This window comes from Pituophis catenifer, unplaced genomic scaffold (genome assembly GCF_029215685.1).
Source record: "Pituophis catenifer annectens isolate HBS135680 unplaced genomic scaffold, rPitCat1.0.hap2 SCAF_2, whole genome shotgun sequence".
Classification (NCBI taxonomy): Eukaryota; Metazoa; Chordata; class Lepidosauria; order Squamata; family Colubridae; genus Pituophis; species Pituophis catenifer.
In genome coordinates, this window is record NW_027256882.1 from 3,225,037 (window position 1) to 3,234,870 (window position 9,834).

At 45.7% G+C, this 9,834-nt stretch overlaps 1 pseudogene; it reads left to right on the forward strand.

Annotated features, from left to right (window-relative positions):
• Positions 1-9,231, forward strand: part of LOC139311655 (zinc finger protein 107-like) — a 28,477-nt pseudogene extending 19,246 nt beyond the window's left edge.
• Positions 9,232-9,834: the final 603 nt, after the last annotated feature.

Sequence of the window (9,834 nt, forward strand, 5' to 3'; positions counted from 1 at the left end):
TAAAGAAATAGAAAACAATAATTTTCCTCATTGTGGCTTCCCTTCCTGTGTCCCATCTTTCTCCGCTTCAGGCTAGCAAGACCCAAGCTGTGTTTCCCAGAGAGCCTCCTGGTTCTTCTCTTCTGACAGGATTTGGACCGTTTTGAGGCCTCCACAGATGGTTCCTGGACAGGAAGGAGAGGAAGATGGCAGAATTGCTGCCTCTAGAGACCAAAAAGCTTTTCTTGGGCAGGGAGGCATTGAAAGGGGCCTTTTCTCCTACTCCCATGCCCATCATCCCTGCCCTTCCCTCAGATGCGCTCCTCTTTCCCGCCCTTTTCAGGGAATCCTGTAAATTTACAGAAAATCCACTAGGGGGCGCCTTCTGCCAAGAGAAGGGAATACCAGGCATTTCTCCATTGGGCCACTGGAGGGCGAAAGACACGGCTGCCTTTGTAGAGGAGGCTTGGAAGGAAATGACGTCACACAACCTTGCTGCTCTAGGAGGCCGCGCTTGCTTTCCTTCATTCCTGGGGCTCCGCAGGAGGCGGAGGACCTGTGGGAGAGTCTGGCGGGGGGAGATCCAGACGTTCCCCTGGGTAAATTGGGGGCTCCTACCGGGCAAAGGGAGGCGGAGGAGGGAGAGACCCTCGCCCGGCCCTCCTCCGGCTTCAACTCCGGGTCCCATGCTCCCCAGCCTCCCCGTGTTCAGGGAGAGCCCGAGTGGGGGGAGGGGAGGGTCGGCCTTGCGGAGGCCCAGCAGGAGAGGAGAGAAGCCTGGCGAGGAGGCAGGATTCGCACCAGGCTCCCTGTCTCCGGAGGGGGAGAGAGGCGGGGCGGCCTCTCCAGCTGCCTCCTTCCAGGCCCTGCGCTGGGCTGAGTCTCTTGGGGCTCCGGGGCGGTTGTGTAAATGTTGTTCAGTGGCTGAATTCAATTTCTAATTCTTGGTATTTATTTTTCTTTCCCTCTCAGATACACAAAGTCGAAACCTTATGAAATCCTTGCTAACCAAAATTTTCTCTTGCTGGGAAAAAAAAAGAGCGGAATCCCTTGGGGGGATCAGTCCTGCAGCCCCAGAAATGGTCCCGTGAAGGAAAAGGCATCTGGAGACCCACCAGAGTCCTTGGAGCCATTTGCAGTTGCTCTGCAGGACAGAGAAAGGATGGAGACACAACCTTTTGGAAAGGAGGGAACCAGAAAAGGCCCTTCAGCTGGTCAGCCTGGGAGTTGTGTGGAGACCTGGACAAGAACTGGGCAGAAGATCCTGGAGGAGGAAACCATCTTCCCTTCAGAAGTTCAGCCCTGGAACTTCATCCAATACCAGGAGGCTGAGGGTCCCCGAGGAATTTGCAGCCAACTCCATGACTTTTGTAGGCGATGGCTGAAACCAGAAAAGCACACCAAAGCCCAGATGCTGGACCTGGTGGTTCTGGAGCACCTCCTGTTTCTTCTGCCCCCAGAGATGGAGGGCTGGGTGCGGGAATGTGGAGCAGAGACCAGCTCCCAGGCGGTGGCCCTGGCTGAAGGCTTCCTCCTGAGCCAGGTGGAGGAGCAGAAGGAGCAGGTCGAGTTGCAGGTGAGACACTTTAGGGAGCTCAAAAGGAAATAAAGAATGTGTTTGAATACTTCACCCCTCCCTCCCAAGCTTCTCTGACATTCATAATATGTCCCACCAATTCTTATAGTATATTGTTCCACTGTTTTCTCCCTCAGTGTCACTGATGGATATTGGGGACTTTGAGGTTGCATTCCGAATATAAGAATGCACTTCATGTCATGTGATGTACATTAATTCTGCTTCTTTTTTCCTTCCTCCTATTTGAAGTGCTGCACTATGGAGATCAGAGATCCTGAGGGAAAGAAGAATCCATCAAATCCCCCTCAGAAGCTATTTTTCAGGGGGATCCCTTGGGACGATCAAAGTCAGGACACTTCAGGAGGTAATCGAAGATCCTCTGATTTCCCAGAGAGATCCCATCTGTCTTACCTTCTTCTCTTCTGTAGTATACCTCCTCTTATTTTGTTAAATATGCATTTTGAAATTATTTATTCCTTACAGAGAAACAAAGCATGAAGTTTTCGGGTTTTTACGATGCAGCTCAAACTGTGATTGAACCTCCAAATCAAGTAAGAAAGGGAAAAGTTATTAGATTTCTATTCTCCTTTCCTTCAGGAAGTGAAGCGGGTATGCAGAGTTCGCTCTCCTTCTATTTCCCTTCCTTGTTTGGACTGGATTCTTTTTATGTTCCTGTGCAACATGGACACCATAATAGCAGGTTCAAGTTACTTTCAACCAACATAGCTTCCTCTGTAGACTATGAGTTTACAAGAAGTAATTTTTTAAAAGTGGTTCAAGAGGTAGAAATAAACGTATCACAGTGGTAGTAACTGCTAGAGACCCATTCTTTTTGCAATTGTTTGACTTGGAGTTGTGCAAGGCTAATGAAAAATAACTAATTACTCATATTGCCACTTTACCATTTTTAAAAAGCCTTATTTATGACCAGTCATTCAAAAAAATAAGCAAATCATATTAAAAAATAAAGCAGAATTTTAAAATCCAAAGAGAATGGCCACATAGAGCATGTAATCACAGTACTTTGGGCTACAAAATAATTTCCAATCCTCTGATTTGTGCCTGGATTAGGAGATCAAACATTCCCACTTTGCAAAGGTTTAGAAATGGCCTTCGCAGAGAATTTTCTCTTCTTTGGTTTTCCCATTCAACTAATAGCTCAGACTACTAGATCAATAAATGATATATAAGTTGATCCAGAAATGGGATTATTTTACTGAAAGGCATTGAAAGGTCTGCAGAATCAATCAGCTTGATAAAAGTTGCCCCAAATATTTCTTCAGTCAAACAAATTTTGAGAATTGTCCATATTAAGTTTCGGTTTTTTGTTTTTTTTTTTAATTTGATTTATATGCCACCCTTCTCCGGAGACTCAGGGCGGCTTACAATGCGCTAAGCAACAGCCCTCGTACTTTTGTATATTTATACAAAGTCAGCTTATTGCCCCCACAACTGGGTCCTCAATTTACCTACCTTAGAAAGGATGGAAGGCTGAGTCAACCTTGAGCCTGGTGAGATTTGAACCTGGAGTAATTGCAGGCAGTTGGTGTTAATAACAGGGTGCTTTAGATCACTGTACTACCAAGGCTCAAGACTTGTGTGACTCACAGCCATTTAACTTGGTGCAAATCTTTGCTTTGGGAGTTTGGGAACAATGGAGCAGAATTGGTAGAGATCTTGGAGATCTCCTAGTCCAAACCCCTTCTCAGACAGGAAGCCCTTTGCTTCTTGTCCTGCTCTCAAGTACTTTGGAGAATAAATTGGCCTCCTCTTCTTTGTGGCAGCCCCTTAGATATTGCCACACTGCTACCATCTCACTCCTCGTTCTTCTTTTCATTGAACTAGATATACCCAATTCCAGCAACCGTTTTTTATATGTTTTAGCCTCCAGGACCCTAATCATTTTGGTTGCTCTTTCTAGAGTCTCAAGATCTTTTTTACATCGTGGTAACCAATACTGGATGCCAAGTGCTGTCTTACCAAAGCATTATACACCGTTGATTTTCATTTTGTTAGATGAGGCCCAATCTGTCGATACTTCTATATTTCGAGCTTATCTTCTGGAGTATTGTTATTCCTGTCAATTTAGTCTTGTCTTCAAATTTGAGGACTTCCCCTTCTATTCTCTTGTCTAAATCATTGATTAAGATGATCAGATACTGCAAATCCTCCTGTTCTGTTCTTTTTTCCGTCTTCAGGAGAGTCTTGTGTCCTTCGAGGAGGTGGCTGTGTATTTCTCTGAGGAGGAGTGGTCTCAGCTGGATCCTGACCAAAAAGCCCTGCATTCGGAAGTCATGCTTGAAAACCATAGGAACGTGGTCTCTCTGGGTAAGAGTTCTCTAGTCCCCAATCAGAGAACTCAAGAAGACAGATTATATTTAGTTTTTTTATTTTAAAAAATCACTAATCCAATATTATTTCCTTGGAGGGAAAAGGAAACAAACTGGTCGTCTCGTACTCCAAGAAAGGAAAGAAGTCAATGTCTCTTTGTTTAAATTCTTTCTTTGAATGAGGTGTGCCCTTATGTGTCCTCTGGAGGTCATGTGAGAGGGATTCTCTCAATTCAAGAATGAAGGCCTCATGCAATGTGACTCAGTGTATCCTAGGGTATAGGGAATCCCTGAGTTACCACAGTGACTCAGTGTATCCTAGGGTATAGGGAATCCCTGAGTTACCACAGTTTACTTAGCGGACATTATGATTTACCCCTCTCAGTACTTTAGACCCAGTCCTGAAATTACGAATGTTGCACCACTACAGCTGTCCATAGTTACGAATGACAATAGAGGTGCTGCAACATTCGCCCTACTTATTCCCCCACCCCACCCTGCCAAGACTTAGCCTGCGACAATGTAGTGAGCCATCGGTTCCTTTGCCTGCTTTGGTACATTTGCAAAAAATATAGGGCTAAAGTGGTGAGAAACCTTGCACTACTGATCTTGTGTGATCTCGTACTATAGTACATTAGGCCTCTGTTCTCTGCTAACTGAGGCCTGCACAAGATCCGGGGCAAAAGGCTTTGCAAACAGAGGGAAGGCCTCTTCATTTTCAAAGACTTTTCCCCCCCGATCACCACCACATGGATTCGTAACTGACAAACCAACCACACTCAATGTGTAGTTGTCAATGGAACTTCATTTACATGGAGGGAAGTATGCAATGGGATAGCCCAAGTCTCTGTTTTAGGCCCAGTACTCTTAATCAGAGGTAGTATTCAGCCAGTTTGCACCGGTTTGCCAGAACCGGTGGTGGCCATTTCCTGGAGGTCAGAATACTGGTAGCGATGGCCGACTGGCCACGCCCCTGAACCGGTCCCCCTGTCGCTGGTTGCTCACCCCGGCCGACTCTCGGCCCGCCTCACCTGCGCAACTCTGACAGCTTCGGGAGACTCTAGCCCAGGTGTGGGGGGGGCTGGCAAGCTTTTCAGTCCATCTGTTGATAGGAGCAGCTGACCCAGGTGAGCGGTGTCCACCGGGGAGGGTTGGCAGGGAATGGGGCCGCCAGGCCGACCACGACTCCCATGGGCCTCAGCAGGGGAGCGCAGAGTGCTGGGGCTGCTTCCGAGGAGGCGGCTGGGGCAGAAAGCCTCTTCCTCTTCTGGGCACAGAGTGGCTTTGTGGCCAGGCAGTCTCGGGGATGGCGGGGCGTCCCGGAAGGCCTTTCCGCACCTGCTGGTGGTGCTTCATTTTGCTGCGAAGCTTGCCGGGCTGTCCCCCCCTCCCCACTGGGCTAGCATTTCCCGAAGCCGTCTGGCCCCCCTCCCCCACTTGGAGCTCCAAGTGGCAGGCTGTGGCAGGGTGAGCTCTCAGCACTTTTTCCAGTGGTGGGAAAATGTTCTGAGGGGGAATCCTCACTCACCTTTCACCCTCTGCCTGGAGCTCACTGCCACCGAACTTTCTTTCGCAAAGAACCCTTGCAAGCCAATGAGACTTTTGAGCAGTGAAATAGCCTTTCTTGAGCCTCCCAACCTTTCCAGTCTCAGCGCGAAGAGCGTTTACAAGCCAAGATTATTTCTTAACTCAAAACTGACTTTGAGTGGGATTTGCATATATATATATATATACAGGTGAAACTCAAAAAATTAGAATATTGTGCAAAAGTTTATTTATTTCAGTAATGCAATTTAAAAGGTGAAATCAATATATGAGATAAACTCATTACATGCAAAGCGAGATAGTTCAAGCGTTGATTTGTCATACTTTTGATGATTATGGCTTACAGCTCATGAAAACCTCAAATTCACAATCTCAGAAAATTAGAATATTGTGAAAAGGTTCAATATTCTAGGCTCAAAGTGTCCCACTCTAATCAGCTAATTAAGCCATAACACCTGCAAAGGGTTCCTGAGCCTTTAAATGGTCTCAGTCTGGTTCAGTAGGAATCACAATCATGGGAAAGACTGCTGACCTGACAGTTGTGCAGAAAACCATCATTGACACCCTCCATAAGGAGGGAAAGCCTCAAAAGATAATTGCAAAAGAAGTTGGATGTTCCCAAAGTGCTGTATCAAAGCACATTAATAGAAAGTTATGTGGAAGGGAAAAGTGTGGAAGAAAAAGGTGCACAAGCAGCAGGAATGACCGCAGCCTGGAGAGGATTGTCAGGAAAAGGCCATTCAAAAATGTTGGGGACTTTCACAAGGAATGGACAGAGGCTGGAGTCAGTGCATCAAGAGCCACCACACACAGACGGATCCTGGACATGGGCTTCAAATGTCGTATTCTTCATCAAGCCACTCCTGAACAACAAACAACGTCAGAAGCGTCTTACCTGAGCTAAAGAAAAAAAAAAACTGGTCTGTTGCTCAGTGGTCCAAAGTCCTCTTTTCTGATGAGAGCAACTTTTGCATCTCATTTGGAAACCAAGGACCAGAGTCTGGAGGAAGAATGGAGAGATGCTTGAAGTCCAATGTGAAGTTTCCACAGTCTCTGTTGATTTGGGGAGCCATGTCATCATCTGGTGTTGGTCCACTGCTTCATTAAGTCCAGAGTCAATGCAGACGTCTACCAGGAGATTTTGGAGCACTTCATGCTTCCTACCACAGATGAGCTTTATGGGGATGCTGACTTCATTTTCCAGCAGGACTTGGCACCTGCCCACACTGCCAAAAGTACCAAAACCTGGTTCAATGACCATGGGATTACTGTGCTTGATTGGCCAGCAAACTCGCCTGACCTGAACCCCATAGAGAATCTATGGGGCATTGCCAAGAGAAAGATGAGAGACATGAGATCGAACAATGCAGAAGAGCTGAAGGCCGCTAGTGAAGCATCCTGGTCTTCCATAACACCTCAGCAGTGTCACAGGCTGATAGCATCCATGCCACACTGCATTGAGGCAGTAATTGATGCAAAAGGGGCCCAAACCAAGTACTGAGTACATATGCATGCTTATACTTTTCAGAGGTCCGATATCGTTCTATGTACAATCCTTGTTTTATTGATTTCACGTAATATTCTAATTTTCTGAGATTGTGAATTTGGGGTTTTCATGAGCTATAAGCCATAATCATCAAAATTATGACAAATCAAGGCTTGAACTATCTCTTTGCATGTAATGAGTCTATCTCATATATTAGTTTCACCTTTTAAGTTGCATTACTGAAATAAATGTACTTTTGCACGATATTCTAATTTTTTGAGTTTCACCTGTATATAGATAATTGTAAAGAAAGGTATTTTCTAGATATTTTCAAAGCTTTCATGACTCATGAATATAGAAATCATCATGTCTATATCACACCACTATAAGCATGCAAAATACAACATAATGGAATTTTGGAAACATTCAGAAGAATATTCGCTGACTTCCTACAGTTTGATCTTTTTCTCTAACCGTGTTATCATTTTCATTTCTCTTTTCCTTTGAAGGTAATAATGGGCAGGAGGATCAAGATTCCTGTGAACTGTTCCAAGTGACCAATGCTAAAGATGAAACAGAGAAGTTTGGATTTCGAATGGAATTCGAAAGCCATGAGAGAAGCCAGTCAAATAATTGGAATCAGGATAACTCATATTCCACTGATGCTCCAATGCAAGACTTTCTTGCCCAACAAGACAAAATAAGGAAAAAATATATTGGGAAAAGTGTAAATGAAGACTATTTAACCCAAAACAAAGGAAAAGATGCTATAGGATACAATGGAGAAAATTACAATGGGACATTCATTTATTCTCTTGGAAATAACTTCTTTACATCTGAAAAAGTGATTCACACAAAAAAGGAGCCTTATAAATATTTGGAATCTGGAAAACATTTTAGAACAAGCTGGCAATTTACTTCCCACGAAAGGATTCACACTGGGGAGAAACTGTGTTCAGAATCCCCTGTAGCCCAGTCCCTCCAAGCAGCAGGAGAGAAACCCTATAAATGCCTGGAGTGTGGAAAGACCTTTGCTCAACGCAGGTATCTTGCTTCCCATAAGATGATCCACACAGGGGAGAAACCCTATAAATGCATGGAGTGTGGAAAGACCTTTGCTCATAGAAGTAATCTTATTTACCATAAGATTGTCCACACAGGGGAAAAGCCATTTAAATGCATGGAGTGTGGAAAGACGTTTGCTCATAGAAGTAATCTTATTTCCCATAAGATGATCAACACAGGGAAGAAACCATATAAATGCACAGAGTGTGGAAATACCTTTATTTGTAACAATGGACTTAGATGCCACAAAATGATCCACACAAGAGAGAAACCATATAAATGCATGGACTGTGGAAAGACCTTTGGTCAGAGCAATGAACTTACTTCTCATAACAGAATCCACACAGGAGAGAAACCATATAAATGCATGGAGTGTGGAAAGACCTTTGCTCATAGAAGTAATCTTATTTCCCATAAGATGATCCACACAGGGACAAAGCCATTTAAATGCATGGACTGTGGAAAGACCTTTGCTCGACGCAGGTACCTTGCTTCCCATAAGATGATCCACACAGGGGAAAAACCATTTAAATGCATGGAGTGTGGAAAGACCTTTGCTCAACGCAGTTACCTTGCTTCCCATAAAAAGATCCACTCAGAAGAGAAACCATTTAAATGCATGGAGTGTGGAAAGACCTTTGCTCAGAATAGTAATCTTACTTCTCATAAAACGATCCACGCTAAGGGTAAAGTATATAGCAATAGCAATTCCACTTTAGACTTCTCTACCACTCCACAAAGCTTTATAGCAGTCTTTGAGCAGTTTACAAAGTCAGCATATTGTCCGTAGGAAGCTGGGTCCTCATTTTACTGACCTGACAAAGATTAAAGACTGAATCAACAGTGAGCCAGTCAGGACCAAACTCCTGGCTGTGGGCAATTAACTTGTAGTAGTGCATTCTAACCTCTGATCCACCATGTCTATAGATTTTTATGTGTACGGATATTGTGCCTTTCTGATCCAAATGATTCCAGATTCAATCCAACAAAGTATCTGGGTATCTGGGCCAGCCGTAGGGCGTGGCATGGGAGGTGTGAACTCTGGGGTCAAGGAGATGATTAGATCTTACGATACAGATGCCCATAACATTGATACTGTAGGTGGGAGGGGCAGATATGGCGGGAGCAGGGGGCCACATCATCCTACGGGAGTGCGTCCTCGCTGTTTACAAGCGGTGGCGTGCTCCGACCCTCAAAGCTCTTCTCGTTCCCCAGGTTGTACGGAACCTCGGGCCCCAGGCCTTCGGCTGATGCTGTGCAACGCCAGGTCCGTGGTAAATAAAGCCCCCCTCATTTGTGATCTTATTCAGGAGGGGGGTGCGGACCTGGCAGGTATTACGGAGACCTGGTTGGGCCAGGAAGGGGGAGCCCCCCTTGTTGATATGTGCCCACCAGGTTTCCGTGCTTTCCATCAGCCAAGGTCTCGGGGAGGGGGGCGGAGGGGGGGGCGGTTGTTATTAACGAAGGTCTTGGACCAAGGGAGGCCACTGTTCCTCAGACGGCTGGATGTGAGTCCCTTCTTGTGAAGTGGGGTCATAGGGTGCAGTTGGGCTTGCTAGTCACGTACCTGGCTCCCTGCCATGTGGCAGCAGCCCTGCCTGAGCTGCTTGATGTTATAGCCGCGGTGGCTGTTGACACCCCCAGGCTTATGGTCATGGGGGATTTTAACCTGTCATCAGTTGGCGAGACATCTGAGGTGGCTCGGGAGTTCATGGCTTCCATGACGGCTATGGACCTGACCCAGTTAATTTATGGCTCTACTCACATGGGGGGACACACACTGGACCTTGTTTTTGTCTCTGGACAGTGGTTGAGTGATCTCGAGATAGGGGATATAGTGATTGAACCCTTGT